This window comes from Thermobia domestica, chromosome 1 (genome assembly GCF_964235325.1).
Source record: "Thermobia domestica chromosome 1, izTheDome1.hap1.1, whole genome shotgun sequence".
In the NCBI taxonomy this organism is placed as follows: Eukaryota; Metazoa; Arthropoda; class Insecta; order Zygentoma; family Lepismatidae; genus Thermobia; species Thermobia domestica.
In genome coordinates, this window is record NC_137454.1 from 64221116 (window position 1) to 64230340 (window position 9225).

The following is a 9225-nucleotide window of genomic DNA, read 5'->3' on the forward strand; positions in this document are numbered from 1 at the left end:
AAATTTTCATCGGGCGCCCATGCTGTCATTATTTTTTCTGGATAAATGAATTGTTAGATTTGAAAAATATTTCTGTAAAAATTTTTATCTTTAATTTTGTTCTGAGTACCTATAATCTGATCTGCTGTCTTGTTAGTACATTTGAGCGTTTAATAAACATGCAAAAGTTCGATACTCTGGAAGTTTGGTGACTTTTTTTTTTTTTTTTTTTTAGCATTGATGCCACTGTTACATAATTATGCAAACAGGTATTTATTAATTTGGGATAGCGGATACTGGATACTGTAGGCAATGTTGTGAGAAGTCATATGGTTTTACACTTGTTTAGCCATTGTTCTGGCCATTCTAAGCTATGTTGTCGGGTGCCTGCTTGGTTATCTGAAACCGTAATAATGCGACTAATCGAATGAATCGCTGATTAGAATATTTGAGGTCTATTAGTCTACTGGTACTCATAGCGAAAATACATGCGATAAAGCTAGTCTTAACACTGCAACAGAATATCCATTTATGAATATCTTAAAAAAACATGTTTTTTTTTTTTTTTTTTTGTATGTAATATCGAATCCTCTTCTGGTGTTTTGTTCAATACATGACAAAATTGGTAATTTAGAAAAGAAAAATTAATGTGTGTTCAAGATGATATCAGAACAAGGGTTCGATATTACAAACTAAGAATTAATTTCAATTTTATTCTTGTGGATATTATGCACGTCGTAGGTGCAACGCTTCTTTCATTCATTTTTGTGTTTTCTTTAGTTAAGTAGTCTTTAACACCAGTGGACCAGCGTGCACTCTAGTTGCATCCATCCAGGAAAAATTATTGCTAGCTAGTGTGTGTACTGATACAGTTTCCAGCAATTCGATGAAACTTGGGTCAATATATATTGCCCAGCAAGAATTCTTACTGGATCTAGCAAGAGCGCACGCTGGACCGGCAAGGACCTCTAGATAGGGAATCGGTGTGATAATTACCGTAAATCTTGTAAGGTAATAACACACCTGTGGTTTTTTTTTAAAAAAAAAACGATTCCTAAATTTTACGGTAAATTACCGTAAAATATACGGTACCAAATTTGTTTCTAAACACGGTCAATATTATTTTGCTTCTAATTATACGGTCTGCCGTTTTTATGAAAAAACGGTGGTCCGTAAAATTTAGGGTAATCGGATGGCAGCGAGAGTTGACGGTAATCGGTCAGTAAATTTAAGGCGAAATTTTTTACAGTGTATATGAAAAATAACTAAATATTCTAAACTTTCTAAATATAGTACTCAAAAAAGATTTCAAGATACGTGTTTGTAAACAAGTCATGATTATACTAACTACTGCTTATTTATTAACGATGTTATTATTGCTATAATAATTACATTTCTTCTTACTTTCCTTATCCATTTTCTGTTAAAGATTATATCTTCTTATTGAAGACTTTTTATTATTAACTGATTACCAGCTGCATTCTTCTATTATAATAAGGAATACATATATTGGTTTATTTCGAAAATATAAAAAAGAAGCTGACATCCGCTTAATGAATTAGATCAGCCATAGACAGGGCTGCTCGTAGATTTTATGGTCTTTTACACAAATTCTATGAGAGGTCCAACCAAACTTGTGAAATCTCCATCCCCGTAAAGGTCGTCAGCACAGTTGTAACTTTGTTTTTGTTGAAATAGTAAAGTAACAATATTTATATGGTTCAAGTCCTTTTTTATTATTTCTTCCACTACTTTTAAAGGGCCTATGACACATCCATAAGGTGTCTGGGCCACAACCCTCGATTCTGATGAAACTTGGTAGATTAATAGGACACTTTGCAAAACTAATGTAACTAGCAGGAATTTGTCGAAAAAGCTGTAGTTTCTGAGATGCGATTCAGAGCCAGCCGACTCATTAAAAATGACATTTGTCGTGATATCTCGGGAACGGTTCCACCGAGAACAAGCAAACTTTGCAAGCCATAGTAGATACATGATACCTTTGAAACGAAATTAAAACGAATTTTCTGCACCTACGCAGAGCGTGAGGATACACTTTCAGGCCTATGATCGCGGTCTATTGGAACACATCAGGGTGATGCAGGCATCTATGCATCAAAGAAACATGCCAAAATCATAGCCCATAGGGTTACCTATATATAGTTAGTGTTGCGACGAAACGAAACCTTTTTCATGTCTCGTCTCGTCTCGACAACGAGCAAACACTTCGAGACGAAATTTGTCTATTATTTGCAAGACGAGACACGCGACAGTGTTGTAAGGAGACAAAATGCGACAGCCCCAATATCCCGCCTCGTCTCGTAGCAATACTACCCAGTTGTATAAAGCAAAGGCTGACGTAAGAGATCCGCGACGGTAGTTACGCAGGCTTGTTCGGGTCACGACTAGCATATAGTCGGTTTTCCCTTCAATTTTATCATGAGTTTTGTCTCGTAATGTTCTACGAGACGACACGATACCAGGCACAGGCTTCGAGACAAAGACACCAGACGACACCAGCATCTCATGTTTGCGACTAGACTGTTTCACGCGACGAGATGAGACAACACCAAAGGTTTCGTCTCATGGCCACACTAACTATATATAAGTAAACCCTATGACCTATGATTTTGACACTTTTCTTTGAAGCATAGATGCCTGCATCGCACTGATGTGTTCGAATAGACTGCGTCTATAGGCCTGATAGTGTTTCCTTACGCTCTCTTAATTCTGTGTTACTGTTGTGTAACATTGAAGACTTACAGTACTTGATATCACTACACCCGAATATGGCGACTATTAATGTTAACTATATGACTTCTACACAGGTGTAATGGAAATGTATGACTGAGTATCCAGACAAAGTGCGTAAGTAGACACGGGTGTCCGGGGCCAGACCACCCTAACATCTTCTCACCTGAATTGGTTGAAAACGCTCACCTTTGAGTCTAGTTTTTTTCTTGCATTATGTTATACTTGTCATGTAGTTCAAACTAAGCAAGAGAAAAATATATCGCAGTCTTCACGTTTTCGAGATATGCGAATGCGCACAATTATTTTCGCATTATGCGCAGTTTTGCGCAAGTGCAAACAATTCGTTTTAATTTTTTTGAAGCTATCATGTATCTACTATGGCTTGCAAAGTTTTCTTGTTTTCTGTGGATTCGTTCTCGAGATATCACGACAAATTTGGTCTTTAATGAATCGACTGTATCTCAGAAACTACAGTTTTTTCGACAAATTCCTGCTAGTTACAGTAGTTTTGCAAAGTGTTCTATTAGTCTACCAAAATTCATCAAAATCGGTTGTTGTGACTCAGATACATTATGGAAGTGTCACAGGCCCTTTGAAAATTGAAAGAGCTTTTGTGTCAAGTGTATCCCTCTCATAGTGGGCTACTTACATGATGGTGCACCACAGGCACTTCGTCGGTAACTTCAAACTTGAAATACTCATAACTGAATAAACAAAATAAAGAAAAGAAATAAACTGGCTCCCAAAAGACTTGTCCAACAATATTTGCTACGGTTACACCCTTTGTGGTCATATTAGTAAAGAAACGCAGTTTGTCCTTTACAAGATAATATTTCCTCGACATACATTTACATTCTTTTTAAGATTAAATAATCGTCTCTACCGTAACATTTTTTTCGCTCATTGAATCACTTAAGTTACATTCTTGCACCTAGCAAATTGATGTAAGTTAATTCCCAATAAAAGCGGATTTTCAGTTCAAAGTTTGGAAGACATGTTTCACAAAGTTGTTCATGACAGGAAGGTTTATGTTCACTTACGAATTTATGTCAGAAATATAATATTCACATTGCAGGAAACGTATATCTGAGCCTAAGTACAATGGATGGGCGTAAGTTGAATTCAGATCCGTATTAAAGCAATTGCGACTTCAAAATAAGCCACATTACGTTATATATTTTTTCTCCAATGTTTTATTGTAGGCGGTGAATAAGTAAACTAAATAATGTTGCAGTTTATGGCATTATTGGCCTTTCTTAAGTTTTACAGTGTGTACGGATCTTGTAGTTGAGATGAAGAGAGTGATCAGGATGGACGGTGTTTCGCTATCTGATTAGGAAATATCCAGGCTTTTGGAGACAGACGACTCTGGACACTCCGTTACTGATATTAGACTATCGTACGATAGCGATGCCGACTTGAATTTTGAGGTGGACAAAGGTGAAAGTACTTCAAATGATGAAATGCTAATAGAAATAAATGTGGCCACAAAATCATCAAATGCATCCAAAGCAAAGGACATACGAATCCCATGAACTGGAAGAAGAAGAAAGCCAAACTTAATCGTAATTTGTGTAAGAAATATGTTACCAGCGCTGGCAAAATTCGTGATTCGCGCAGAGTACCCATTTTTTCATGTAGATTCGTGTACAGTTGGTAACAAATTATCAAAGAAAAAAACCTGGAAATTTGTGCATCGTTTATACTGGAAACTAGGAGACATACATAGACAGAGAGATTATCTTCTGCGTCACATGAAGCGAAGTTTAAAGTTACGCGGAAAATATAACACCACTTCCAGAAGGCAATACACAGTTGACTATTATTTAACTATCGATGGGAAAATGATACAAGTTTGCAAGCAGTTTTTTTCTTTGTACTCTTGACGTTAGTGATAAAGTGTGTCGTTTCGTTTTGCAGAAAGGGCTTTCTTCGGGAAGTACAGGTCACGAGCTTCGAGGAAACACAAACCGAAACACAGTTTAACATCAGCAGTCAAAAATATTGTAAAAGAGCATGTGCTATCGATGTCCCGAGTTGACTCTCATTATTGTCGATCTTCAACCTGCTATTATTATGTTGAGGCAGGACTGTCGTATGTAAGCTTTACAACCTTTATAAGGAATACTGCAAGGAGAAGAAAGTCCCACCTGGAAATGTGATGGGGCTTACTTCATACTGGAAAATTCTGAAAGAAATGAATATCAAGGTACACAAGCCGAAGAAAGATCAATATAAAACTTGTCAGTTTTAAAAATTTGTCTTCTGAGGAAAAAGAAAGAGAGAAATTGGTTTATGAATAACATTTGAAAAGAAAAGAAGCAAGGTAAGAAGAGCAAAAAGACAAAGAAAAAGCAACAAAGGACGATACTCATATAGCTATCTGTTTTGATCTCAAACAAGTCTTGACAACGCCTTCACGTAAAACGGGTGTTATGTATTATGTTCGTAAACTTAATGTTTACAACCTCACCATCTACAATCTAGCCACGCGCGAAGGGGTTTGTTACATATGGGATGAAACAAGGGGTAAGAGAGGCCCTGATAAAATTGCCTCCTGCATTCTACTCTACTTGCTAAATTTACCTCCTGGAGTAAACAAGTGACGATGTATTCAGACTGTTGTAGTGGACAGAATTTGAACAAGGAAAATGCAGCAATGTGTATGTATGCATCCATAATACAAGTGTAACCTGTATTGACCACAAGTTTCTTGAACCAGAACACACTCAGATGGAAGCTGATTCCATGCATAGAGTCATAGAACGCGCAAAGAAGAACATAGATAATTATACACCTTCTGATTGGTGTATAGTTGCTAAGATGGCAAGACGAAAGCTGTAGCCATTCACGGAACATTCGATGACAACAGAATATTTCTATAATTTTGATCCAGCAAAAAGCTATTACAAGTGAGCTACATACGAAGATCAGAACGGTGTTACTTTTCCATGGCAAAAGTTAAGATGGCTGAGATTCACAAAATACGAAAATAAGATTCTCTTCAAGGAAAGGATGACAGAGCCTTCAGAGAATCCTCACATTCAAGATCCTTCCGAACACCTAGAAAGAAATACAATCCTTTTCATCTGTACTCAGGACTGCTACCAATTTCCAAGGAAATGAAGAATGATTTAATGAAACTCTGTAAAACTAAAGTAATCCTTTAAGAGTATCACAGCTTTTCCATAAATCCTGTTACATTCGATTACGCTAAGGACTACTTAGAGATTTTCTACTCGGGCACTCAGTAAAAGTACTTGTGCATAATCTGAAATAGCTAATGAAGATTGGAATTAATCTTGTTATGGGTAAAAATTAATCAGCACTATTGAATCTCACTATTGCATCTCTATGTATGAAAAAAAAGTATTTAATATTCTCTTTCGTTATCTTGGTTGTGTAAACAGAACGTGGTAAAGTCCAATCTAGAAAAATTACTATTCCTCTGATAGAAAAAAGTACTGACGGAAGGACTACTGTTATAAGTGTGTTTTTAATTCATTGTGTGTACTGTATCATTGTGTATACTGTTTTATTATTGCGTAAGTAAACAACAGCGGTATGTAGAAATTCATTTAAGTACTTTGTTGGAAATAACTTGTTTATGACATAAGGGCGTATGTACAACACTAACATGTAGAATTCAATAAAAATGTTATGTATGAAAATGCACATGATAAAAGGCATAATAAATAAACTTTGACCTCAAATATCAAAATAACAAAAAAGATTTGTGTTTGCTTCTAATCTGAGAGAGTACCGAGAGATTCAAATCTAGCAAAATCTTTTATCTTCTCTCCTGTAAAAAAATTAAAAATGCAAATTACGCCCCTCTGCCATGTGGCCGACGAACATTACTCACATATTTATCTTCATACTCTCTTGCATTTCTTTCATTATAATATATTCATGGGCATGTTCAGTTTCGTCCTTTGGAACAAATGCTATAACTTCAATAAAAGTATCACAAGTTGCCTACTTATAATAAAGTATATATAAAGTATATATATTTCCTTATTATTCGGGTAAGTGTTATTCTCTTACAATTTTCACTTTATGGTTTTCAATGAATAGGTTAGGTTCTCCAAAATAACGATTCGTATGACATGTTCCTTTTTCTGTACTTATAAATTTACACAAAAACACTATAAACTTATTTACACAAAACTTAACATTTCGACTCATATTTCTTTGATTTGCATAACTAGTGTAGTTATATATTTTTCATTAGTCATTTCGATAACCTGAGAATAGATATAAACTATAAATTTATAAAGTAAGTAGTCGTAACTTCGAAATCAACATGTATTCTTCTTCCATTTCTCATTCAGTCACCTTGTTTTACATATATAATGTACTTTTTTTTTTTTACAATTGCAAACATAATATAGAGTCACAATTACACAATTTAATGGCATGTATAAATATTATAGTGTCTTACGTATGTTCGTTAAAATGTCATACATTAAAGCTTATACATACCACGTTCTTGATAAAGTTATTACAACCTATTGCATGCCAATAGAGGCATCTTAGGAAGAAGGGCAATGCATTATACGACATTACATTAGTAGAATCGCTTTTGGTGTTCTTTCAGGTACCTCATTGCAACCATAACATTGGCCTACACCACGGGATGTAGAAAGAGTAGAAACAACATTTTGATTTTTTTTCAGTGATTATGTAACAAATTTAAGAAAAATGACGATAATAGTGAAATGAAGAAAGTGAGAGGAGCCGGAAATAACTAGAGAAAACTACACGATGTTTGTCCACAAGGCGCACTTGCTGGAAGCTTGGATCATAGCAGGGTCTTCCCCCCTCCCAAAAAAAACACTAGATAACTTTGTTTAAGTCTGATGAAGATTCTGTTATAGTATTGAAACTTCACATCTTATAGTGTTTTTACTAAAAAGTGTTGTACCTTGTTACGACTATTGAGTTAAATATAAAATATGTTTACAAGGTCTACAGGTGGTTTATTTAACGTTAGAAATATGTTTTGAACATATCGTTGGGCATGTTAAGGAGATACAAAGAATTTTCACCTATACAAAATTAAACATCACTTTCATTACTGCTTACAGTAACTGTATACACATACGTAATTTTCAACTTAACCGGTTGTTTTCATTTGATAATCAGACAAAAGTGTCTAGGATAAGCGCATATTATAATTACACATGAGACTGGATTTGAGACAGGTGTAGTGCCTAGGATATATTTGCCACACAGGAAGTCCTGGGTTCGATTCCCAGTGGAAGAGACTTTAAGTTTAAGCGCATTGTGGTATTTCGGATCCCATCTCAAAGTGTAGGTCCAAGTTATATATAGCCTCGGTGCTGGAAAGAAACGCTAAACACTAATAATTAACTAATTAGATGGGTGCTTCTAGGATCAAACATTTATAGAGGATTTTTGATAGGCGTTCAGCACCCGTAGAATTTTTCGCTGGAATTTATTCCGAAATTTATCACTCTGATGCCGATCGATGCATCAATGAATATCCCTATTTAATTGCACGAATCACTCTTAAAACGGTAGTTACAATCAATCCAACCCACTTTCCCTCTACTGTTTTTATCAGGCGCATACACAGCAATTTCTTTCTAGAGGGGGGTCCAATTTCAATTTGAGAATAAAGAATTTTAAAATTTGTAAAATCGTTCCTAAAATTAGACCGAATTCACAGAAAAGCAGCTTTGGGGGGGGGGGAGCTGAGTCCGGATCACCAGAACCTATCGCCTGTGTATGTCCCTGGTTTGTATTTTATTGGTTAAACTAGCTGAAATGCCCGTTCTTTGAACGGGGAGATCAGGTTTATTAAAATATTTGAACTCCCAACTACCCTCACAATATACATTTCAATAATTGATTACACGGTTCATCCCGACTATACATGTCATCCTCCATGTGACCCCGAAGGGTTGATAGGGGTTTATTAGCCACATTTGGACAGAAACGCCATCGGGTTTGGCACCATTCATCTCCACAACCCCGAAAACCATGGATTCCAAACAAATATCGCTCATTTTCGATTATTTGTACTTCATTCCCCCTGTGACTTCCCTAGAGATGGTAGGGGTATCTGACCTCCACTGAGACTGAAACGCTATCTGGATTGTCACCATTTATCGCCGTGACCCCGAAAACTGAGAAATCGACACTAATACCTGTCATTTTCGATTATTTGTATATGTCATCTCCTTGTGACCCTCTTGGGGATGGTAGGTATATCTCACCCCTACAACATTTTGTGTTGGTTATAAGTAAGTAATATGTGAACAAAATTTCGTTAAAATTGCTCCGGGCGTTACAGAGTTATGCTAGACAATATATAGATACATACAGATACACCTACATACATTATTTTTTTCACATATCATCCTCCTGCGACCCTCCTAGGGATGAAAGGGGTATCTTTTGCCCATAGTGTTTGTTTCCTCACTGTAAGTAATACGTGTACTAAGTTTGGTTGAAATTGCTCCA